General features: G+C 48.8%; 1 long non-coding RNA gene across 1 annotated transcript in view; it reads right to left on the bottom strand.

Annotated features, from left to right (window-relative positions):
• Positions 1 to 319: 319 nt before the first annotated feature.
• Positions 320 to 25,605, bottom strand: part of LOC138473556 (uncharacterized) — a 92,296-nt gene continuing 67,010 nt past the window's right edge. The window contains exons 2-3 of the long non-coding RNA XR_011268778.1: positions 4,236 to 4,482; positions 320 to 597 (exon numbers count right to left, since the gene is read on the bottom strand). This is a non-coding gene — a long non-coding RNA (uncharacterized lncRNA). The remainder of the gene's footprint in view (positions 598 to 4,235; positions 4,483 to 25,605) is intronic.

The following is a 25,605-nucleotide window of genomic DNA, read 5'->3' on the forward strand; positions in this document are numbered from 1 at the left end:
AGAACTCTTCTATCCTACAGTGTCACTTTCTTCCATACCTAGGTTTGAAGAGACAAAATAGGGGGGTTGCTCCTTCTGAGAACTTGCACCCTCCTGTGAGCCTGCGCTTCCCCTCAGTCTTCCATCCGCTACCTTTCACCCAGTTTTTCATCAAATTGATAATGTGGCTTTTACCATTGCCTTTTCCCAAAAGTGCTGTTTCCAGCCTCACCTAATGCTGGGACCAAGAAACCACATTGTGGTACAAATTAGCTCTACAAATAGCAAAAGAAAGGCTGGCCTATAGGACAACTAAAGAAAGCGCTATAGTAAAAGTGTCAGGCATCACAACTGAATTGACAGTCTTTATTATCTGAAGTGCATAACCCACTGGGCCACGGATGAAGCTCTTCTTTGCACTTGCTGACACTGGGCCTAATTCACAGAAGCGTTTTATAATGGCAAACCCCCATTGGAGAACGCTCTGTGAATTAGGCCAAAAATGTGTAAGTCAAAAACCAAGCAACAGGAATTCTACCTTGTTCATATATCCAATCCGTGGGACTAGAGCAAGTCAGGAAAGGCAGCACATCTTGCACGTCAGACTGTGCCTGCAAACTGAAACAAAGCCATATTCAAAGGCAGAGAACACAATTAAGGAAAACTGTACACAATGCAATGCACTTTACAATAAACTCTCAATCTTTTCACATTTAAAAATGCAGGACATTCACTGAGTGGCCAAAGAGGTGAGTCAAGTAGGTGCTGCATTGCAAATTCACAACTCCGTTAGGAAAGCAAGTATGCTAGAGAATGTATGCAGCATCGCACGCTGCACATGCCTTACTGGTCATACATTGTAACGTAACACGTTTTTAAAACTGGGAGAAGCAATTCTTCACTGGCAGTGGATGGAGCGGTTGATGTACAAGCTACTGAAGTCTGTGGCAGGCATCATAGCGGACTTGTCCATGTTGGCGTGATCAGTATTTGATTCAAGTCATCTTGTGTGTGATCTTCTGAGTCATCAGAGTAAAGCAAAAAATGTCAGTTAATAGACATTCCCATCAGATAACTGACTTTGAGTTTTAGGAAAGCGGTTAAGCAGCTAGGACCTTTGGGTTAAGCAAATTATTTTTCAGTTGTACAGATTTAGGTAGATTTCAACTTGTGGAAAGTAATTAAGTTTGCAGTGTTGCACAATACAAGAAATAAAATGATTCCTACTATGTGAACTTTTTGATTTTGCTTGTAGCAATCACATGTTTTGGAGAGTTCCAATGTTCCTAAAATACGCATTTGTTTCACATTTGTTTCTGTTTTACCCTTTAAAACTTTGTTTTTCTGCAAAGCCATTTAGAATTCCTTGAACATGCGTCATGCTCCTCTAGAGGCTCATGCACCCTCCATATCTGTTGGGTCATGTCTAATAACTGAGGACTTGAAGGTGGGTCGTGGATGGCACTCCTTTTGCCGATGAACATTTCTGCAATTATTGGGACACAAATGTGCATACTGCAAGACATACCCGTTATTTCTAACATGTGTATCTGTAGTGTTGGTTTTCGGTCTACACGTACTGTGCTCTCAAGTATTCCACGTATCACACTCAACCGAATCAATGCTGCATCTATCGTTTGCACACAAACCCAAAAAGGTTGTTCCCAATTCTGCGATTAGCCGACCTTGAATTCTACCAGATCAGGGGTCTGCAACCAGATGCTCTCCAGATGTTTTGGACTAATGCTTCCATGATCACTCACCATTGGCTATACTGGTTAGGGTTGATGGGAGTTTTAGTCAAAAAACATATCTGCAGACACCTGCACTAGATCCGCCTAGTACCCAGATGTTGTGGGCCACTGGGAAGGAAGCTACTCTTTTAAAAGTCTCAGACATAGCCTTGTACCAGGGGTACAGATATGGCCATCAGGCATCACGTTCCCCATGGTGAAAGACTGGCGGCTGGTTTAGGGGAACGTGGTGCACACAAAGGCATTCATCTGCCCCAGTGAAGGAAAGGATGTGGGCAACTTGGAACATATCTGTGCCCTGAGAAAAGTTTAGGCTTGGCATCAGATGAGGTCTATATTCATTGTGAACCATACATATTCGGGTAGGTATGCTGCTTTCAGTGTCACTCAGACGTTCATTGGATGTTTCCCTTGACCAGGCAGTGGTCCAATGCATTGATACATATGTACAAGTGCTGCCATCACAGATAATATCTTTATACAAACTCTTGGGACAGATTTTATCCTAAAAAGGGGAACTTTGAACCAGTAAGTACTGGCACCCACCTAAAAAACTGGATGCACGAATGTACGAAAATGGTCATATATTAGTTCTCCTGAAAAAGTGGAACGACCTCTTTAAGTACTGACATCCTTTTGGATTTGGATCTGGTGTTCAGTAGTTGTACGTCTCAGAAGAGGCGTAGAACTCCATCTTTCTTGGGGAAAAGGAATTATGTGGGATAAGATGCATTGATTGCTTTTCCCAATGGGAACTTCCTACATTGCCCACTTTTCCTAGAGTGCTTTGATTTCTTCCAGAGGAGAGGTAAATGTTTTTTTCTTGTGTCTTTCCATTCTGAAGTTCCTGCCATGTTCTCTGAATTCTATGCAGTAGTCGGTGCATACTGTGCCCACCACAAATCTATCTGTAGAGATTGCATCCCACCATAGAGGAAATAATATTTGCACCTTCCGCTGGTGTGCCGTTCGAGAAGAAGAGAAACAGAGAGCCACTATTTGGTTAAATTGAACGTACTAGAGGACCCGCCTCTCGAGCTACCTCGAAACCTATACAAGGTGGCTATGTTGATTTGCCCTGAAAGGATTGCACCTATCCAGAAGATGATTGGCAGTGTTTAAATGCCCTCCTGTTGGAAAGACTTCACCTTCTAATGAAAGGCCTAGAAGTGAACACTCTGATGACCCTAGCTGGCCTTTGTAAGGATCAGAATTCTCTGGTTTTGTCCTTTAATTGACCTCCAAATAAGGCATATGATGTTGCCACCCAGCCAGCTTCAGATCACACATTGAAAGCACCAGGATTAACCCCCAGGAATAGTTCTCGAACTGGGAAGAAAATACTCAGCAGACACGCCCCTGGACTAGAAATGGAAGAACGAGGGGAACAGAAGAGTTGCCACTCGCCACTCAACTTCACTCCATCACTAGCTGCTTATAAATGAAGCTCTGGCCAATGATAGAAGGAGTGCATTACTTAAGAGGTAAATATGAGTAACAGCTTAAGCCTAGAGCAGAAACAGAAGGTTGGGAGACATATTTTAATATGCAAGCAAGGCCTCTCTCACTGCTTAGGGGCCAACCTAACGCATCATTACAACTAACGCCCATGACTTTCCTTACTACATTGGTTTGTGCCCGTGCCACTCTGCTGGCTACAAGGCTCCTGACCAGCTATAGGTAATATCCACCCCAACCAGAGTGCCAGACCGGCCGATGCCTTTCAGAGCTTTACTGGAGCAATGCCAATCTGTACCTTGACACCACAGATTTCTGTAGCCAGCTAAGCCATGCACCCACAACATTAAGAAAGTGTCTGTTTACTTAAATAAACTTCCCACTGGAAGTGTAAACGTGAGAAATATGGCAGTGCGACTTCCTTTTAAACCTGCTTCTCGTTCCCTTAGTAACATTATTGTTATCTGAATGTACTAAGGGCAAAAAAAAAAACCTCCTCAAAACTGGCTGAATTAAAACCCTGGGTTACAAGATTTTAAACTGCTTTACTCGTTAAATTAATTTCACCCAACAACTTTAATGAGAGAAGATCAACCCTGTCCAGAGGTTCAATACAAAATGTTACACTGTGCTTGGGCAAAAGTGACAGAGTGCACTGCAGGATCAGTTTTGCCTAGTATGAGGCGGGTACGGGAGAGCAAGAGATAGTCCTAACTAATCAGTAAACCACTAAATCCGGTTTGGCTTATGTTACTTGCTTTGCAGACTACACAAAATATTCTTACAGGATGGAAGAGCATGAGGGCTATCTTGTCAATCCATTGAGTGCCAGACATGAGCTTATTCTCTAGTGTTGCGACCTGATAATGTTGGAATGACACAGGACAATGCACAAGAATGGATATTGTCAAACATGAACAAAAAGGTAAGCATTACAATGCAGAACTGTTACATTAAATGAGCGCTTTGCACATGTAGCAAACTATGCAACACATCACTGGATTACACATAAAACAAAGGATGTAGGGCTCATCCATGCATTACCTGCCATTTGGACTATTCTGTTCGTCTGCAGAAGGACGGCGGAAAGCTGGGAGTGGGGTGGAAGACTGTAGACTCCCTTTGCTGGTGCCAAAGGGCTGGATCTGCCATTGGTGCGATGTGGAACTTAGGAGTGGTGACTGCTGTGGTGGTGTGGCCAACACACCAAAATGGTTGTGTGTGTCGCAGAAGGGGATAGAGCATCTTGAGGCTTTGGGTATATTCAATTCAATAGACGGAGCATGGTCATCTGGAATAAAGTTTTAAAATATTTTGTCAGGAGGTCTTCTGTGATCGTTTTAAAATTTACAGGTATCTCAATCAACAGGAGCCATCTTTTCCAATAGTCTAGCCAAACATGCAAGAAGATACAACACTACATAAATGCCAACAGGGAGCTTTTTCGATTGCGATGGATGCATAGGAATTCCATTCCCTGCCAAACCTCGAGTCAGACCAAGACTGTAAATCATAACATTCTTTAGTGATTTGGTTAAATAGAATAATGTCAAATTGAATACAATGATGGATCCCTATGACCGGCGTCACTGGGACATATTACAATTAACAAAGAGGGAAGAATACCGGATCAAATCTTTTCCAACCTAATTATCAAAGGTTGCCCCTCAGGGGGAGAAGCTTGATTCCCGAGTGGACGCCAGCATGTCCCCTCCATTCCTTCTCAATTATGCTGGACGTCGACTATGTGCAATGCTTTTCATACCGCAGACCTGGAGTCCCGCAACCGCTGTTGCCGAGGCCGTTTGATGCGCGGCGTGACCCATTACAGAGGCTGGGTCTGGGTGCCTGAAGACATGAGCGCACACACATACATGGCAAAACAAGTAGTATGTTCTGCCCGGTGGCATTAAGGGAAAGCAGCAAAGCATTTGTATGGCCCCACAAAGGAAAACAACAAGGTAGGGAGGTGTCTTTCATCGGTTCCATGTAATAATGTCGCCACAAAAACATCGCCATGCAAAAATATCGCCGAAAAATTGTAGTTTTTTGTGGCAACATTATTGCATTTTTGCCCCTGTCGCCATATATATGGTCACCCAAATAATATCGCCACGACATTTTCCCAGCGATATTGTTTACGGCGACCATATATGTGGTGATATTACCTGATACCCTTTCATCAGGGACAAGGCACCATGGTTGAAGTGACTGCAGTTGCAAGATGGCAAGCTGGACAAAGTATTGCACAGAGCACCACGCGAGTGACCCTGCAACAATCATGATTTCTCCAGATTGATCTCCTCCTTTAGAAATAAGCTCCTAAGGCCACCCTGTTTCTTCTGCTCTAGTAGGCTTAGCTCACCTGGCTTGCCCCATACTTCGAACTGTCTAGACCAAGGTATATGTCTCATGCAGAGGTGGCAAGAAGGGAAAAAAAGAGCTAAATATATTTGAATGATTGGTTTCATGTATTCGAGGTTGTAACCAACATTACTAGAGGCAGGGACTATGAACAATGACTTCTAAGAGCAAAGAATCCTGGATATTTTTTATCAAACACTGAAAGCCCCATGGCGCTCAATGAGAATTTGGAACTGGAAGAGTTGCTTCTAGGAGGGTTGTAATTGGGACACTGTCTGGAGAAGGTCCTAAAGCATAAACCTTGCATACCTGATACTATATTACTCTGTGGCTGTGGATAGCTCATGAGGCTGGGATACCTGGAAAATGGATGGCAATGTGATTATTGTACCATTTTCTACTAGACTTCTAATGAGCACTGAAGATAAGGGAGTATAAGTTTTGACTCTTGCTGCTCAAGGAGCAAAACACGGTTGACCACCTTCTTCCATCTTTATGGTGAATCATGAAAAAAATGAAAGGACAGGTTATTTAAAGGAGGTCCAAGTCTTTGGACCTCGTTACTTTTTTGGAAGTATCCCGCGGATAAATCTGGTGGGCTACCACCAAAACGGTAATACAGTCAGCGGCACTTTGAATGCCAGAATTACCGGCATATTCCAAGTGCCGGTAAGTATGTAGTTCCCCATTTCTTTGGGGGGGGGGGAAGTGCCAGCAATAACAGCATTTTCTGGTGGTGGTGTGCCGGAATTACCGGCAGCTCAGAGTTGCTGGTAAATTCGGCCACCCCACCATCAAACTTAAAGCTGCCACTTTTTTTCCACACCGCCAAACTTGTAATGAGACCCTATGTCTATGTTTTTGACCCCCAAAGTTTTTTGCCAATTACTAATGGAAGAACTGCCAACTGATTAGCACTTGCCAACCATTCAATGGGGGGGAAATCAGGAGATCCGATGTTTTTCTAGACATCAGATGGAAGTTAATAAGCAGCTTGTTTCAAAAAAATAAAAACCTAAGGAACTGTAGCTACTAAGTGAAGACTGGCAGTAGATTTTTTCCTCTTCTTTTTAAACCCGGGGACTACAAACCTTTTAAAATTATGGATTATTTTTTAATGTTTATGGAACTTCGTCCTTGAAATATTTCTTTCTTCCCACAATTCCGGAAACAGTGTTACCGGCGTGATGGTAACATCAGCAAAAGACAAATGTCAGAGCTACCGGGAGAAAACATCCCAGTAGCAGCGGTTCCATCGCCCATCGTGACAGAAACACCGGCAGCGTTGCTTCTGATGTCGGTAACACCAGCAACAGAAACAGCATCATTGCAGGAACTGGAAGTTCGCCAGTGGCCATTTTGGAAAACTCAAACCATTTAAAATCGGACATTTCCTGTTGTCATCCATCGATGGAAACACTGCCAAGAGGTCAAGGCTGTCGGAGGACTGGCATCGAAAGCCCCGCTTAACACAGGCTGAACTTACTGCCCTAACAGATCACATTGTGGCGAATGCAGAAGCACTTTTTGGGAGGGACAACTGCAGCACAAGCCAGTGGCGCAAGTCGGCCATATGGGAGGCGGTGGCCCCCAAAGTCACTGTAGCAGGGCCTGTCCCCAAAGCCCTAAAGACTGCAACAAAAGATGGGACAACCTGCAAGTGTGCAACCTTTTGGCAGCACACCTTCGGGAATCCATGGCCACAGGTGGTGGGACGGCCTCTCCCCTCAAGCAGATGCCTTGGGAAGATGGATGCAGTTCCATCATGCATATCGAGGGGGATTGAGGGCGTCGGATCTACTGAGGCTGGAGCAGGGACCCAAGGGTATGGCGGTGAGTAAAAGTCACACTTGAATGCCTAGCGTCACACACATTGCGAACACACCCAACAGATCAGGGACATTTGTGCAAGGAAAGGGGTACTAAATGTGACATCAACATCAAATGTCACAGAGCACACATAGATGCCAGGGGTTGGGATCAAAGTAAGCCATGCAAATGCATTGTACACAAAAAGCATCCACGCACATGAGCACTGACCATGTACACAAGTGCACGACTGTACAATTAGCACATCTTAAATGCACAGACAACAATCCACCATGCCTTAACTACCACCGAAATGGACTCACACCACACAGGTATGCATGCACACATCAGTGCGCAATCGACCCCAGACATCATGTCCATGCCAGGGAACATACAATGTGGTAATTGTGTAATACAAGTGCATCGATTTGCCAGACCGGTATCCAACTGCTTCGTCATCTCACCCTAACAGGCACTTCCAATGGCAGCGACCCACTTGACCCTCCACTGCCTGTGCAAGATCTGGCAGGACTGCCCAACGGCCCGCCCCCATCACATTCGTGGCAACGCCTGCTCCACCAACCCTGCCAGCGCCCCAGACAGAACAGCCACAGCCACTAACCCAGCCAGTGGCACAGGCTGCAAAGACACCACCACCAACTCAGCCAGTGGCATAGCGTGCACAGCCGCCACCACCACCAACTCAGCCAGTGGCACAGGCTGCAAAGCCGCCAACACCAACTCTGCCAGTGGCACAGGCAGTACAGCCTCCACCACCAACAACTCAGGTAGTGGCACAGCCAAGGCGCACATACCATGGGCCAATTACACACCAGCCCGCCCTATCACAGCAGAACCTCTGATGAGGCTGAGGCAGCGAATGGCGAGGAAGGCACCGATGCCTCACCAGACCGCACCCCAAATCCCACCCCCACCTTCAGTCCCTCAACCCTACACACCCACCAATATCCAGCATACGGTAAATAAACGAATGGATCAGTTCCATGGAGGCCCATCAAGAGGAAATGGCAGACATTGTATGCCAGCAATTGACTGAATCTAGACTGATGCAGGAGTGTGTCCAAGCCAGCAGCCGGCACGGTGCCCGTGCCCTGGCCTGCACAACATCAGCCCTTGTATGCCTCGCACAGAGGTCCCGGGAGGACAACAAGGGGGTGTCTGCTCTTGCAGAGTCTGTAGCACTCTCCTTGCAGGCCAACCAGGAGTGCATGGAGGCTCAGGGATCTGATTCCCCCCTCCAGTGCCAACACCCTTCCTAACTCAGTCCAGAGCAGCCGACGGGCAGCTCCCAGTGACTTACGGGCACACACGACCATGGCAAGGGCCATGCCATGAAAAGGCACAGGCAATCACATTGCGGTCAAGCACATTAGACACTTTGGTTTTGGGGGGTGTGGGTAGGGGGAGGTGGGTGCGTTTGCAGGGGGGGTGGGTTGTGGGAAGGGAGATGTAGGCATGGGGCGTTTTCTGTAGTTGGTAGTTAATTTCAATGTATTCAATTTAACACTTGCAGCATGAGCGGACAGTCCTTATTAATGTGTTGGAATTTATTGAGTGAGTACATTGAATGCAGTAATGTAGGATGGGTAGTGCAGAGTGTGGGGACCTCAGAAGAAATTGACTATGAACTCCTGTCAGACAACATGCCCATACCTGGCTTCCATGTGCTTGTGCCTGGCTGGTGCTGCCTCGCCATCATCATAATCTCCGCCCTCTGGTGGTGGCATGTCCAGGTCTGGGGGCAGTGGTATGTTTCGTCTGATGCAGATGTTATGCAACACTGCACAGGCCTGGACTGTGGGCCCCACTTTCTCTGGCCTGTACATAAGTGCACCCCCGGACCGGTGTAGGCATCTGAAACATGCCTTCAATAGTCCATAGGTCTGCTCAATGTTTGCCCTGGTTCACACATGGGCACGATTGTATGCCATCCCCTCTGGCGTCTGTGGATCCCTGAGGGTGGTCATTAGCCAGTGCAAAAGCGGATATCCGGAATCGCCTGCAATGGGGGAAACACAAGGTGAGCCATGGCATGCATGTGGCAGGATTGTCGTTCTCATAGCACGTTTGTGTATTTTTTGCTTCATCATGCATCTTGGACCGTGGTACGTATGTGCGTCATGCACATTGCTGCACCCTGTGTCGGACGATGTGTATCATCCATACTGTGCTGTGTTGTACTCCCTGGGATGGACTGTTGGGGATGGGACTACACTAGCGACCGACAGGCCCTGCATGCTTATCCCCATGGTCTGGTGTGGTAATAACCATGCCACTGCCCCAACAGCAGCTGCACACACTACATGACACCCGCACTGCGATCTGGACATTCACTGACATGCATCAAAGCAGCATGACAGCTTACATGCACAATAGGCCTAGATAACCCATGACAGGTTTGGCATCACTGAAGCTGGCAACAGCACCACATGGAGGTTTCGCTATCTCCCATTAAATCCCACTGACTCACTACCCCTAGGCTTGTCAGATTGCAGTCTGTGAGAAACCTGAGGCGTTTCTCCCAGGCCGTTTCCGAGGATCCCGGACTCAGGTGGCCCAAGGAAGGGCCCTCGCTCTGGGATCCCAACCCTGGGGGTGGACAAGCGAGGGAGGATCACCTGGGAAGGGGACCCTTGGAGATTATGGGAAGAACGCCCCTGTGCAAGACGCAGTATTTCCCCCTTTCCGACACTCCCCTCCCCTCAGTCGTTTTGGGATACGGTCAATCAAATCCCATCAAACCCCAGTATACTTCTATAACAACAAGAAAGAAACACAAACAGGAAAATTGAACCACCTTTGTATATTCATTCACCCCCTTCACCCTGATAAGAACCCCCATGATTTTGATACATTCCTTCCCGACAACTACAATTCCCATAATTCCTCCATACTACTGTTTCCCAAAACCACTGGGATGAGGAAGAGGCAGACGAGGGTGATGGAGATTACCCATAGGGACCACTGGCACTTCTTGCCCACCGCACTGCCGCTCTCTGTCCCAACTTTCAGTGCTATGTGGATGACACAACTCATTTTCAGGCTCCCTTCTGCCACTTTTTCTCCTTCTCTCATCTCCAACTGTCTGCTACGCAGGAGTGGTGTGCCGCCAATGATCTCTGCCTTAATGCCAATAAGACTGAGATTCTCCTCATCGGCACACCTGCTCCCTCCTTTCCTGTCACTCTCTGGCCGGCCTCTCTTGGCACTCTTCCTGCTCCCACCTGTGAGGCTAAAAACCACGGGGTCATCTTCAACTCCACACACTCCTTCTCTCCTCACATCTCTGACGTTTCTAAGAAGTCACACTACCAGCTGCACCTCCTCAGAGGTATTCTTCCTTTCCTCTCCTTCCCCCAGAAGCTCACTGTCTCCAGAGCTCTAGTTCTCTCTAGGCTTGACTATTGCAACAGCCTCTATCTAAATCTGCCTGCTTCTACTCTACTACCAGGACTGCAAGACTTGTTCTTGGCCTCAAGCCCAGGGATCGTATCACTCAGGACTGAAATCTCTGCATTGGCTCCCAGTGGCTGGGAGGATTACGTTAAATCCCTCTGCATTGTCCACAAGGTCTTCTGGGGCCTCAATACCTTCAACTCTCTCAGGGTCAGTCGCTTCACCAAGCAACGCATTGGTGGTAGATCTCTTTCTTTGGCCGGGGCCTCCCTCTGGAACAGCCTCCCTGAAACTTGAGGAGAACCATCTCCAGTCCTAAAGCACCTCAAAACCTTCCTCTTTGCTTCTGCTTTCTCCCCCCCCTGTCCCCTGCTGAACTCCTGGCTGAAACTGAAACTGCACTGGTCACCTGGCCACCCTCTGATCTCCGACCCAGGTCCCCTCCCCCACCAGTTGCACACCTGCACTGCCTCCCTGGCAATCCTGCACTTGGGGACTGTTTTCTGTATCCCTACAGTCCCCTACCAGCACTTGACACCTGATGTCTGCACTTACCCTTGCACTTGCCACCAGCTGGCCGCACTTTTACTTATTGCTTTTATTTATTCTATTTATTTTTTACTGTCGATCCCATGTACTGCACTGCCCCCTCCCCTCGCACTTTTCCCCTTCCCCTGCACTTGCGCAAACTCAATGTCACCTGGCCTAGTAAGATCGTTGTCAGTCTTCCCTCTGTTCCCCCTCCCTTGCCCCATCGTGCCTTGAAACACTTGTGTATAGGCGCCTTATAAATGCCATATCATATCATGAGTTCCTATAGGCGGTCTCCATCTTGCCCCATTAACAAAGTTAGGCAGGGCTGGACAATTGCTCACACCTGACTCTTATTACTCCACCCCACCAGTATAAAAGGTGGAGCACAGACACACACAGAGCGAGCTGGGGATGCAGAAGGGTGCAGAGAAGCCAGAGACAGACCGGTGGAGCTGGAAGGAACTGGGAAGGCCCGGAGGAAGGAGAACTACCCAGACACTGAGCCTGAGTGTGCACGGGAGGCTGCAGTTGGAGTAAAAGCCGTGCCTCCAGGAAACCAAACCCAGGGGCAGCTGAGGTTGCCTGGCGGCACCCACATCAGACCTCCTCCCCTGGGTGAAACAGGGGAGCCCAGACACTGGTGGGCAGGTGGTAAGACCCTGGCCCCACATAAGCATCCCCTTGTGCTCCTACTGTTCCTAAACCGTTTTGGGGAGCAAACGAAGTAGGAGCAAAATAGAGACAGGTGCATTCTGGGACTGGAAGTCCAAAACTATTTATTTTAAGAAACTGTGAGCTAAAGGCTCGAACCTGGCTGAGGGAGGCCTAAACAGGCCCAAGCCCGGCTGCGGGAGATCTGTGAAATCTTGGAGCAAAAGGCCCGGCTCAGGGAGGCCTAAAGAGATCCGAGCCTGGCTGAGGGAGATCTGTGAACCTTTGAGCAAAAGACCCGAGCACGGCTGAGAGAGGCCAACTGTGAATACTGAAATAAAGTGAAAGACAGGTCCGAGATGCATTTGCAGGAACAACCAGCACATGCCCAATTTTCAGGCCACAATACATTGGTGTATCACCCAACTGCTGTAGTATCAGTCAGTGACAAATCCATACCTACACCACAAGGAGGAAAGCAGGCAACACACTACAGGTACCAGAATGCAACAAGGCCACTCCACCAAATCAAATCCTGCATTACACTGTCACACCCAAACCCAGGCGTGCATGTCCTTGCGAAATGCATACATGTATGCATACACTGACTGTGTTGAACCCTCAGTCACAGGCAACACCACTGCCGTGCACCATCTGCCAGGCATGTCCATAGTCCATGTGAACGTCAAAGGGCCTCATGTAGTGCACTCTTGCCACTTGCGTGAACGTTTATTGCGCAAGTGTGACTTGTGAGGAAGGCATGGTATCTCAAGTAGAGAAGAACAAGTTACTCTCTTACCTGGTAACGTTCTTTCGATGGGATGGTCCGACGACATATTCCATATCTATGACAGGTAATGTCCGCAGCTGTGCTGCTTCGGAAAATGTTCGGCGTCTGCGTCCTGCGTCGATGATGTCGATGTGCCGTCCCCGAGGACTTCCTCCGACGGCCGACGTCACCCGATGTGATAAGTAGGACGCCCGTAGCCTCAGTTGTAGTTTTTTCCCCCAGAACGTGTGACACCAGTTTTCTGCCAGTCAGACACACAAGGCCAAGCGGACCGCAAGCTGCAATCGCATAAGAAATTCTGCAGCGGGGAAGGTAGGGAGGGAGCGATATGGAATACGTCGTCGGACCATCCCATCGAAAGAACGTTACTAGGTAAGAGAATAACTTGTTCTTCGAGGGGATTGGGTCCTCCGACGTATTCCACATCTATGACAGATTCCGAAAGCAGTAGCAAGGAAGGAGGTGGGAAAAGAATTTTGAACACAAATTTAGCATGCCCAATCAAATTGCAGAATAAAGGACTGACTTGCCAAAGGCCAGATCCTGCCCTCGGATGGAATCGAGGGAGTAGTGACATACAAAAGTATGTACCGAAGCCCGGGTGGCTGCATCACAGATGTGACGAATAGGAACACCACTCTGCAGGGCAGTAGACGCAGCCACTCCCCTGGTAGAATGGGCCCGCAAGCCAGCCGGAGGGTCCTTACCCGCCAAGCGGTAACACTCGGAGATAGCTAAAATAATCCAACGAGACAAAGTCTGTTTTGTCACAGCTTGTCCCAAACGCTTTCCAGCGTAACCAATGAAAAGTTGATCGTCCACTCTGACCCGGGACATGCGCGAAATATAAAAGCCCAACGCTCTCCTAGGATCAAGCCTATGGAGCCTCTCCTCTTCCTTACCAGGATGTGGAGGAGGATAGAACGCCGGAAGAACAATCTTCTGGCTCAAATGAAATTCCGAAACCACCTTCGGAAGAAAGGAAGGACGAACTCTAAGGACAAACCTGTCCTTATGAAACACAGTGAAGGGTGGCTTAACTGAAAGTGCCTGTAACTCACTCGCTCTGCGAGCGGAAGTAACCGCAACCAAAAACACAGTTTTCAGAGTTAACAGTCTCAAAGGGCAAGAATGCAAAGGCTCAAACGGAGCACCCATAAGAAACTTAAGAACAAGGTTCAAATCCCAACCGGGCACCAGAAAAGGTGACGGAAACACATTAGTGAGCCCTTTCAAAAACTGAGAAATTAAAGGAATCTTAAAATAGGAACATTCTTCAGACGAGCGTTTAAATATGGACAGCGCCGCCAGGTAACCTTTAATGGTCACCACCTGCAAGCCCCTGTGGGCCAAGGAAAGCAAAAAAGATAGAACCATGGGATTGTCACAAAAGGATCCACATTATTAACTCTGCACCAGTCGCAGAACTTCTGCCAACGGCAACGGTACAGAGACTTTGTTGCCGGTCGCCTGGCCAAGAGCAACACCTCCATCACGTCTTCAGGGAGGTCCCAATCCTTATACCTCAACCTTTCAGAAGCCAAGTGTGAAGGTTGAGGGATCCGACCTCTGGATGGAGAACCTGACCCCCCTCCTGTGAGAGGGAATCGTCTCGGTAGGGAAGATGACGTGGAGGGCAGATGGACAAGTGGAGAAGGTCCGGGTACAACGTCCTCCGGGCCCACGCCGGAGCAATGAGGATCATCCAGGAACCGAACCTCCGTAACCTCTGCAGTACTTGCGGGATGACGGGGACTGGAGGAAACGCGTACAGCAGTGGGAATGACCACTCCACCACAAACGCGTCTCCTAAGGCTCCTTTTGGAGGAAATTCCCACAAGCAGAACCTTTCGCACTTCTGGTTGACACTGGAGGCAAAGAGATCCACTTGAGGGGTCCCCAAAAGGGCGGAGATCTCCAGGAGAATCTCCGGAGCCAGCTCCCACTCGTGAGAGATCGTGCTCTGCCTGCTCAGAGCATCTGCCATCTCGTTGTCGTCTCCGGCCAGATGAACAGCCGAGATCGAAACTTCCTGCTGTATGGCCCAGAACTCGAGCTGCATCGCCTCCCTGCACAGAGGAAGTGACCCTGCCCCCTCCCTTTTTGTTGAGGTAGTGCATGGCCACCGTGTTGTGCGTTAGAATCAGGACACTCTTTCCTCGCACAGTCGGCAGAAAAGCCTTCAGGGCTAGCCGGACGGCCCTCAGCTCCAACAGATTGTTATGGAGTCTGGACTCCGACGGAGACCAACAACCGCTGACTGTCAACTCGTTGGCATGAGCTCCTCATCCCGTGAGGGATGCGTCCGTCACGATCGTCACCTCCGGCCAGGGCAGCCAAAATGGGACCCCCTTCATCAGATTGCCTTCGACGGCCACCCACAGAAGGTCCTGGGCAACCGAGGGCAGCACCTGAACAGGGTCCGACATCCTGCCGGAGGACTGAGACCACTGGAGCTTGAGTGCCCATTGCAAAGATCTCATCCGCAACCTGGCCTCTGGCACCAGAAGAATGCAGGATGCCATGAGGCCGCGCAGTCTCAAGAACTCGGACGCTGGGAGAGTCTGGGCAAGTTGAAACTTGTGCCCAATCTGCTGAATGTGAAGAGCCCTCACCTGGGGAGGAAAACACAGCCCCAGGGATGTGTCGAGCACTGCTCTGATGTACTGGAGCCACTGTGTTGGCGTCAAATGGGACTTCTTTAAATTGAGGGAGAAGCCCAGCCTGTGAAGGGAGTGGCAGGTGACGGACAGATGATCCAGGACTTGCTCGGGAGAGCTCCCCCTGATCAACCAATCGTCCAGGTAGGGGTAGACGTGAATCCCCCCTATCCTAAGATGCGCTGCCACCACCACCACCATGAGCTTGGTGAAAACCCTCGGGCGGAGGTCAATCTGAACGGCAGGACCCGAAACTGAAAGTGCGAGTCGCCAACCGCGAACCTCAGGTACTTCTTGTGCTTGGGATGGATCGGCACATGGAAGTAAGCGTCCTTGAGGTCGAGAGACATCAACCAGTCCTGAAGTTGAAGGGCCTGGAGGCCTTGAGAGAGAGTAACCATCTTGAACTTGTCCTTCCTGAGGAGTTTGTTCAAACCGCGCAAGTCCATGATGGGTCTCAATCCCAGTCTTTCTTCAAAATCAAAAAATAAGGGGAATACCATCCCTTGTTCCTCTCCGCTACAGGCACCAGTTCTATGGCGCCTTTCTCCAGCAGGGCTTGAATTTCCTGCGCAAGGAGTTCCCAGGTGGATTGTCGTGAGGCCTCTGGCGAAAGGGAAGACCGTATCCGTGGGTTATGATCTCCAGAACCCACACATCTGAAGTAATGGCACGCCTCTCTACAAGATGCTGCGCCAGCCTTCCCCCAACCGGCGAACCATGGGACCTGGCCTCATGACTGAGTGGTAGCGGCTGCGGAGTTGCCTTAGTGCAAAGAGGCAACTGCCCGAGCGGCCTTGGCACCTCGAGTACCCAGTTTTCCTCCTCTGGCACTCTTACGGTGGCCTCTTTGACTGACAGCTCCTCTCGCTTTACTGAAGGACGAGTAATAGCGAAAGGAACGTCCCCTCCATTGTTGTCCCCTAGGATGAAAAGGAGGAGGTTGTCGAACTGCAGCGCCCAACGACTTTGCTGCAGCTTTGGAGGTCTGCAACCTCTCAAGGCTCTCGTCAGCCTTGCTGCCAAAAAGATGTTCACCGTCAAAGGGCATGTTGAGGAGCCGGGACTGCACATCAGGAGCAAACCCAGACTTCCACAACCACGCAAACTTGCGTATTACGGTGCTCGCCGCCATGGGCCGGTTGACACAATCTGCCATGTCCAAACCCGACTGAACGGCCTCACACATGGCATCCTTGCCATCCTGAACCATAGCAAGGAAACCATCCCGTTCGTCCCCTTCGGGAATATGTTCAGCCGCTAATGCAACACAGTTCCACAGAGTGTGTGTGAAACGAGACAAGGCACATACGGAGTTGGCTGCCTGAAGCGCCATACCCCCAGAAGAAAACACTTTCTTTGCCCAGCCATCCAAACGTTTGTCGTCCCTATCCGGAGGGATGTTAGGGTACGACGCCTGCTTTGCCAGGCCGTAGCCGCCTGCACCACCAAACTCTCCGGAGTGGGGTGCCTGGACAAGTAGCAGAGGTCGCTACTGGCTGGATGGTATTTTCACGACAAAGACCTGCCCACTGCCGGGAGACTCTCCGGAGCAGTCCAAGCCGCTGCCACCCTTCTCTGCAGAGCCATATGAAACGGCAGTACTGGGTCAGTGGGGGGGACCAAGATCAAGGATGTCCGTAAGATCATCCTGAACAAACTCCCCTGGGGGAGCCGACCATCCCAAGTACTCGTTGACCCGAGACATAAGGCGCCGGTACGAAGAATCGGCATGAATGCCAGGCTCCGGCCTACAAAACTCCACATCCGGAGAGGTGTCCAGTCCACTGGCATCATGAGTGACTGCCTCAGGTCATCAAACTGGCTATGGCCCGAGAGAAGCTCATCTGGCACCGTAACTGGAACCAAGCCTTCATCACCCTCTGAAATGTACTCCAGGCGGTGAGAGGAAGACACCTGGGGACCAAAGCTATGCCTGACCTTAGCCAGAGCCTTTCTAGGGGCTAACCCCGTGCCACGGGGCCCCTCTGACACCACCGCCTCGAAAGGCGTCGAGGGCGCCGAACGAGTCGGAGCAGGGAGAATCGGCGTCGAGTGAATCGGCGTTGACGTCAGCTGCAGCACCGCCAGCATCGACGGCGTCGACACAGGCCTCGAAGCCAGAGCTCAGAGCGTGTCTCTCGATGACCTAGCTGCCGACAGCGTCGACGACCCCCTCAGAGGCGGAGCCTCGAGAGAGAGAGAGAGATAGTCGACGACCTCGGCGCCACAGGCGTCGCCGTCTTCCTCGAAGACGGCACAGGATCACGCGGTCTCGAGCGCGTTGAGGACCGGGACCTAGAACGGGCATGGCGAGAACGGCTACCCTTGTCCAAGCGGGACCTCTCCCGCGAGCCGTGCCGACCACCCGAGCCCGAAGGCGTACGGGCGGTGTCTCTCGACTGGTTGCGACCGACTCGGAGGCGCGGACGGACCGGTGCCCTGCGATTCAAGAATCGCCAACATTTTCTTCCCGAAGGAAGCCCATTCCTCCGGTGTCGCTTGCATGGTGGGATAAGCGACCCGCCGACGGTGCCGGCGCTTCCGAGAATGCTTCGATGATGCTGAGGAGTGGCGAGGCCGACTCCTGGAAGGAGACTCACTAGACTTCCGACGATGACGCGGAGAGTCGCCTCTCGAGTCATCCGTTGAAAGCCCCGTAGACCTCGACTTCCAGGGCTTAGACACCCGACCTACCGACAACTTCTTCTTGCGCTCTCGCAAGGCCTTGACCGTGAGCGACTGGAAATCGACACAGTCGCCCGTATCGTGGGCCTCCCCGAGGCACCAGAGGCGGGCGTCGTGCGAGTCTGTGACTGACATCTTGGACCCACAGTCCCCGCATTTCTTGAAGCCCGGACGCGGGGTGGAAGACGAGGTAGACATCGTTTCACAAACAAGTTTTCACAAAAACCAAACAGGTTCAAAGGAACCGAGAAGAATACAACAAACTCCAAAGAGTCGAGGCGTACCGAGATTCACAAAGCGAACACGTTCGCGGAAAAAACGGAACTGAGGCTACGGGCGTCGTGCGTCCTACTTATCACATCGGGTGACATCGGCGGAGGTCCTCGGGGACGGCGTATCGACGCAGACGCCGAAAATTTTCCAAAGCAGCACAGCTGTGGGCATTACCCGTCATAGATATGGAATACATCGGGGGACCCAATCCCCTCGAATTACACAATATGAACAGTTTCGAAAACCTTTATTTTCAGTAAAAGGGATGGAGAATCTCCTATCTGGCCCTAAACCTAAGATGGGAGCTTGCTCTACCATCGCCAGTCATGTCACAAAATCATAATCAGTTAAACGAATAACCTAATGCCTGCCCTCACTGCAATACAAAAATGTGTATAGATAAATGTGATTTTCAAAGGAAAATCAATGTGGAACAAAAATGTCAGACTGGCAAGTGTATGTATGGCTATGTCTCCCCTTCCCCACGTTATATGGCACATGGGTTTAAGGTGGAACACCGGCACTTGGACACACTCGGTCTGGTGAACACTGGTTCTGTCTTTCAAAGTCTCTTGGTAATGCAGACAACGGGCCTCATTACAAGTTTGTCGGTACAGTAACAACGGTACGGGTAAGTCTGCCGGTACTGGTGTTACCGTACCGGCAAACTACGAGGTCTGCTCGCGTGTGCCTTTTTGTCCGCCAGGTCTGACTTGGCAGGCAGACCGGCACCCGCGAGCAGACCATGGATGCACCGGCACCATTCGGAATGGTGCTGGTGCATCCGGCCTCCCCATTCCCATTGAGCCCTATGGGGCTCGAATGGGAAGCATTTTTTCCGGCTCCCGGGAATGGGCAATTACTGGGTCCGGCGGGGCCCTAATGACCTGGTAATTGCCCATTCCTGGGCGCTGGAAAAAAAATTACTCTGGCGGCAGCCCGGCTACCGCTGAAGTCGTGATGAGGCCCAATGTCTCTCAATAGTTCAACAATGGCTCCCCCCACTCGGGCTCAAGCCAACAACGTCTCTTTTCATCACTCACTTTCTCAGGGTTCCCTTCCCATATGGTTTTGCTAGCACTTTGTGAAGACTTCCGTCGGTCGGGCTCGAGTCTTCCTTTTTACACATCAAAGTTCGTAGAACATTTCACTGAGACCTTCGACTGGGCTTTCATCCTTCGCCTGACCACTCAGTTATTCTGTATCCTTCTCTATTCCTTTCATATATGTTGTTTAATCTTCACTCGCGTTTCATTTTCATTACGCGCAGCCTTCAGCTTCTGACACAATAGTCTCTTTCCAACTGGGCTGGCTCTCCTAACCTTCTTGGCCTCTTGGAGTTCACTCGTTGTGGCAAATAAGGGGCTTTCGCTTGCAGCCTTTCTCCCTTGGTTCTCTGACCTCTCGCCCTCCTTTGCCTGATCAGCCACCTCTCTGGACGAGCAGCTCCTTCGTGCCTTTTCTCTCGCTCAATGGGTACAGTTCACACTTCCACAGGTCTCCCTCAGCCAGGTCTCGGACCGGTCTTTCACTTTATTTCAGTATTCATGGCCTCTCTCAGCCGTGCTCGGGTCTTTTTGCTCAAAAGTTCACAGATCTCCCTCAGCCAGGCTCGGATCCGTTTAGGCCTCCGTCAGCCGGGTTAGAGCCTTTAGCTCACAGTTTCTGAAAAGAAATAGTTTGGGGTATGACAGCCTGTCTCTGCCTCGCCACTTGCATCCCAGCTATCTTCCTCCTCCTCCTCCTCCTCTCCTTGGCCTCCTGTCGCCATTGGTGCTGCTCCAGCTTATTCTTCAGCTTGTCTGCAGCAGCCAGCGCCTCCATGTCCATTGCTAGTACTGTGAGAGGCAGCATGGTTGTGTTGGGGGAGTGTTCCGAGTGTGGGTGTGGGCCTTTTCTACTGTTCCTGGATGTATTGGTTGCATCTGGGGGGGAATCGGTGTACCTGTGGCCTCATTTTCCCCACATGGGCCCATTTATTGCCTAGTCCGCGGTGCAGGTGTTTCGGGCATGGATTTTCCAGTACTACTGGCATTTTTCTGCCAGTAGTACTGGAATATCCATGCTCGTAATATGCCTGTGGTCCTGTGATGCCGGTGTTACCGGCAGGTGTCTGGGGGTGCTCCTACTACCGTTGTCTGTGTTACCGGCACCAGTAGCACAGTGTATAGGATTAACGGTGCAGGTGTTTCTGGCAATATGACTCTGGATTGGCCGGTCCGGTAATAGTGCCGGTACACAGTGCTACCGGCTGTTTATTACCGGACCACTTAACTTGTAGTGAGTGCAATAGGACAATGGCAAGCACAGGAATAAGGACAAAGCTGTCGGTGCCTTAAAAGATAATCAAAAGTCATATTGTTGGACAATCGAAGTCCAAAGCAATCCTGCATGGTATGTCAAAGAACAGACTTGAAGAGCAGCTGCAACACATGCCGTACGTCTGCTGCTCTTTTTACTAGGCAGGATAACCATACACCAAGAGGTCCACCCATAAATAACAATTTCAGTCAGAGCACCAACAGGGAGTAGGATCTCAGGAATAATTAGGAGTAATTTAAAGTGGTGTTAAGGGCAATGTATGTGCATTTTGCTCCCCCCCCCCTCCTCTCTACATTGCACATGTTCCCATTTGAGATTTCGTTTTGTTTACCATAAAAATCAAATGCCGATTGAAAAATGCATTTTCCAAATTTTAAAACTGTACACAGTTTCAAATAATGTGAATCAGTGTACTACAAAGTCCTGAAAAAAGTGTTGCAAGCAGGCATAACATGTTGACTCCCATTGAACACGAGATGACAATTAAAACCAGAAAATATGGATTTGCTCCGATTACCGTCAACAATATGTACAAGGAAGAGTGGATTTTATGAACCATAAGCATGACCAAAAAAGGTCATTAAACTAGCCGTACCTGTGGAATTCGTTTTTAGTGAAAATACAGTTGACCAGAAATCTAGGGGATAAATGGCAAAGCAATATCGGCCTGTAGATCATGCTTCCAAAGAAATTAAACAACGTTTTGGATTTTCCTTTTTAAACTAAAAGAAGACTGGTCAACATGCTCAAAATACAATGGAAGGGAAACTCTGGAATCTCATCAGCATCATTAGGGTTTGTTACACCATTTTTAAGGGCCGAGTAATATTTATGGTATATGATCAAAGTGCTTTGCTACTGGAACAGTATCCGACAATGTCCTGGCCCAAATATCACCCCATCTCTCCTCTCAGCAATGATGGAGGTGGTGTGATCCTGGTGAGGAAGGCTACACAGAGTCCCTTTGAAGAAAGGCAATGACTGGGACGGTGTCTGGACTGAAGCACTTTAAAAGGGCATTTAAACTGTACCATGGCTTCAAGCAAATGTATACCTTTTAAGGTAGTCAATGAGGATTTTCACAGGATCAGTCACAACAAAGGCAATGAGCACACGAGAGCTGTATAAATTGGAGCTTCTAGCTCACTGGTTTTGCCAAATACTAGCCACCACACTTGTTTACAAATCAAATGATAACCACTGAAAAAAGTGTGCCACTTACCCTGTAAAGTCAGGTGACTGGATCCAGAAAAGGACCTGTAATTACCATTTTCCTCTTGAAAAACATGATTTGGTGGAAGAACTCCATCTGATTCTGCTTTTGAATGTGAGACAGGGTAAACGGTAAAAGTAAAATACTTGTAAACTGTAAGAAGCCATATGTAACTCTTTCAAAACACACACACACACACACACACACACACACACCTGAAAAAGCTTTAACTAAAGCGTAGTTAGGCTGACCAAATTTATCGCACCAAAACCCCTGAAATTCAGGGCATTTGGGAAGTCATGACTGGCTTAACTCGGCGCACTCCCATTGATGTCCCCCATAACGCCATTTTGTAAGTCATTGCGAATCCCTTCTCTTATAATACATATGTGTTCTTGTGAAACGGGAACACGCCGAGTTCAGCCAGTCATGACTTCCCTAAATGCGCTGAATTTCCAGGGTTTTGTTGCAGTAAATTGGGTCAACTTAACTATGCATCAACTAAAGGGTTTTCTTTGAATTTCAAGGGTTTTGTTATACCATCACTTTCACATGCCACTGGTCATGAGCGGCCACGTCCTTCAGCCATGCCCACTGTATATTTTACAACATTACCAGCCACTAGCCATGGGCTCTAGCCATGGCCTTTGTCAGTGCCCAATTTTACAACCTTACCATGTCCAGTCAGAACAATATCAGGCCTTTGGCCGTGGCCTCTATAAATGTGTACCGGGCACTCAATGTGTCTGGCCCTGGCTAGTGAGCACTGCCTTCGGTCATGCCCACTGTATATTTTACAACACTCCCAAGCCACTAACCATGGCATTTGGCCGTGTCGACTGTATATTTTACAACATTACCAGGCCACTAGCCATGGCCTTCGTCCTTGTCCCTTGTATATTTTAAAACATCACCTTACCACTAGCCATGGCCTTCAGCCGTGCCCACTATATATGTGTATCAGGCCCACAAGCCAGTGCATTAGGCCGTGCCCACTGTATATTTTACAGCATTACCAGTCCACCCAGTGGACGCAGCGTTCAACCATGCACACTGTATATTTTAGAACACTACGAGGCCACAAGCCATGGCTGTGTATATTATACAACACCACGAGGCCATATGGTCTCACACTGTTTCCACAAAGTAAATTACATCGACAGTTTACTTCGAATTATTTTTTTGACGGGTTAAGGGCCAAAATGGGGGTGGGCAGGGGTTTGTGGTAAGGGTTATAGTGAACGGTAAGGGGAGTTTGAAGGGGGGGACTGTCGAAGTAAACAAAAGTAATGACCACAAAGTAATTTTTCTTCAAGGAACCCACTATGCATGTGTATCAAGCCCACCCTGGCTAGTACCCACTGTATCTTGTACAACTTTGCCAGGCCACTAGCCATGGCCTTTGGCCTTGCCCACTGTATTAAAACACTACTAGGTTACTAGTCATGGCCACTAGTGATTTTTCACCCCCTACCTCAATGTACCTGTAAAAATATATATTTTTAAAAATATTTTCCCCAATAACCTGCGGCTATAATAACTATGTACTACAGATTGCTGACATAATCTGTAGTTGTTAGATACCCACGGTTATCAGGAAAAAATGCTTTCCTGCTCTTTCAGGCAGTCACCAAGTGCCCCCTCATTTGTGCCTGTCCTACCCACACCACTCAAGGCATCCTCACATCCACAGCCCTCTCCTATCCCTCCTAACACTCATCGTTTCCGTGTGACACTCTGTAACCACAGTTATCTGCTGAGTAACCGTGGTTACAGGAAATCGCTTGTGCTTTAACTTGGTCCCTAGCTCCCCCTCCCCCCATCAACTCCCAAATTTCACATGGTGTCCCCCCAACCTCTAGCCTGATGCCATTTAGTTTGTCCTGCTCCAAATGGCCTTTTTATTTTCGAGCAGCCGGCGGTATCACTGCAGGTTATCTCTCGCATCGGAGAAAAAAAGATGATGGCTTTTTCATTTCTGAAAGGCCTTTATCCCGCAAACCATGGAAGATAACTTTTGATTCCCCATCAAATAAGTACTCTAAGCAATAACTGCAGATCTGCAAAGGATCACGAGTCAACGCTTCGGGCACAAGTTGTTTCGGAGTTGGTCCAATTCCATCCAGTGCTTTTTGCTGGGCGGTCCGGAAACAATTTATCTTTTTTGTCTTTGGGAAAATGAATGGGTCTATATCGAAACTGCTTTTAAAATGTCCCTAATATCTTTTTTTATCAGATCCCAGAATTTCCAGTCTAGGGGTGCCTGTGCCTATAAAATGGTCACCAAGATTTCAGCCAAATTCGTTGCATGAGTCAAAAGTTATTAGCAATTCATTTTTTCGATTTCCTATGTATCTCACTACTTAACAAAAACGCTGCACTATGACATACATTACTTACCGTCATCTAATTTCTGATGCTTGTATCTGCTTAGATTCACATGCTATGCATAGGCCGACATCTAGTGGTAGGTGCAGAGTATTGCATCTTGTTTTCTATGTTCGAAAAGGGACATCGACTGGGCGCGTTTATAATACTATCCCTAGTGTGACGTGTATTGTACCCATGATCCTACAAGTGTCGAGGTCCGTCTGATTGTTTTGTTTCTGACATGAGGGAGCATGAAGTGTATGTGCGAGTACAGGAAATAAAGAAAAGTGCAAGGGGTCTATGTACCTTCAACTCCATGTGGGGAGGAAGGGGGGACGCATGTGAATCTGAGCCGATACAAGCATTAGAAATATGATTACGGTAAGTAATGCAGATCTTCTGAGGCTTGTGGAACTGCTTAGAATCACATGCTGTGCATAGACTAGCGAGTAGTACCTGGAGAAAGTGGTGGGTTGTTTGAAGGTACAGCCGCAAAAAGATGTCACTGACCCACCTGTGAGTCACCTTTAGAATGTGTATCTAAGCAGTAATGTTGTGTAAAGGTGTGAATGGGACTCCAAGTAGCTGCCTTGCAAATGGCCGCTGAAGATACATTTGCAATGAAAGCCAAAGTAGCCCCTGTGCCTCGAATAGAGTGTGCGCTAGGCATGAAAGGTAAAGTTCTCTTTGAAAGAGAATAACATGTGGATGCATTTCACAATCCATTTTGATACAGCCGACTTCGAGACAGGTTCCCCAGTGGCTATGGAAACAAAGAATTGGTCTGTTTTCCATAGCGGTTTTGTATTATTGAGGTAATACATCACAGCTCTCCTCACACCTAATATATGAAGGCTCCTCTCTGCTGAATTTGTAGGATTTTGGAAGAAAGATGGAAGTTCTATAGACTGATTGACATAGAACTTTCAGCCGAATTTAGGAGAGATGCGTGGATGTATGCGCAATAGCACTTTGTCCTTATGAATGTTGACAAATCGGTCCTGAACTGAGGGATCCTGCAGTTCACTTACCCTTCTTATTGATGTGATGGCCACGAGAAAAGAGGTCTAAGTGAGGCACTTAAGATTGGTTTTATGTATTGGTTCAAAAGGAGGGCCCATAAAGTACAACATTCAAGTTCCATCCTGGAGTTCGATTTGAAATTGGGGACTGGGGGGGGGGGGGTGCAGCCTTTTTACCCCTTCCATGAATGCTTTAATGACAGTGACTTCCCACCATGAAACTTTACTTTGAGAGGGGGTGTATGCAGAAAGAGCAGATGAACTCTTAGTAAATTAAAGACTAGTCCCGAGTATAAGAGAT

This window comes from Ambystoma mexicanum, chromosome 8 (genome assembly GCF_040938575.1).
Source record: "Ambystoma mexicanum isolate Mex_15411 chromosome 8, UKY_AmexF1_1, whole genome shotgun sequence".
NCBI classification, from domain to species: domain Eukaryota; kingdom Metazoa; phylum Chordata; class Amphibia; order Caudata; family Ambystomatidae; genus Ambystoma; species Ambystoma mexicanum.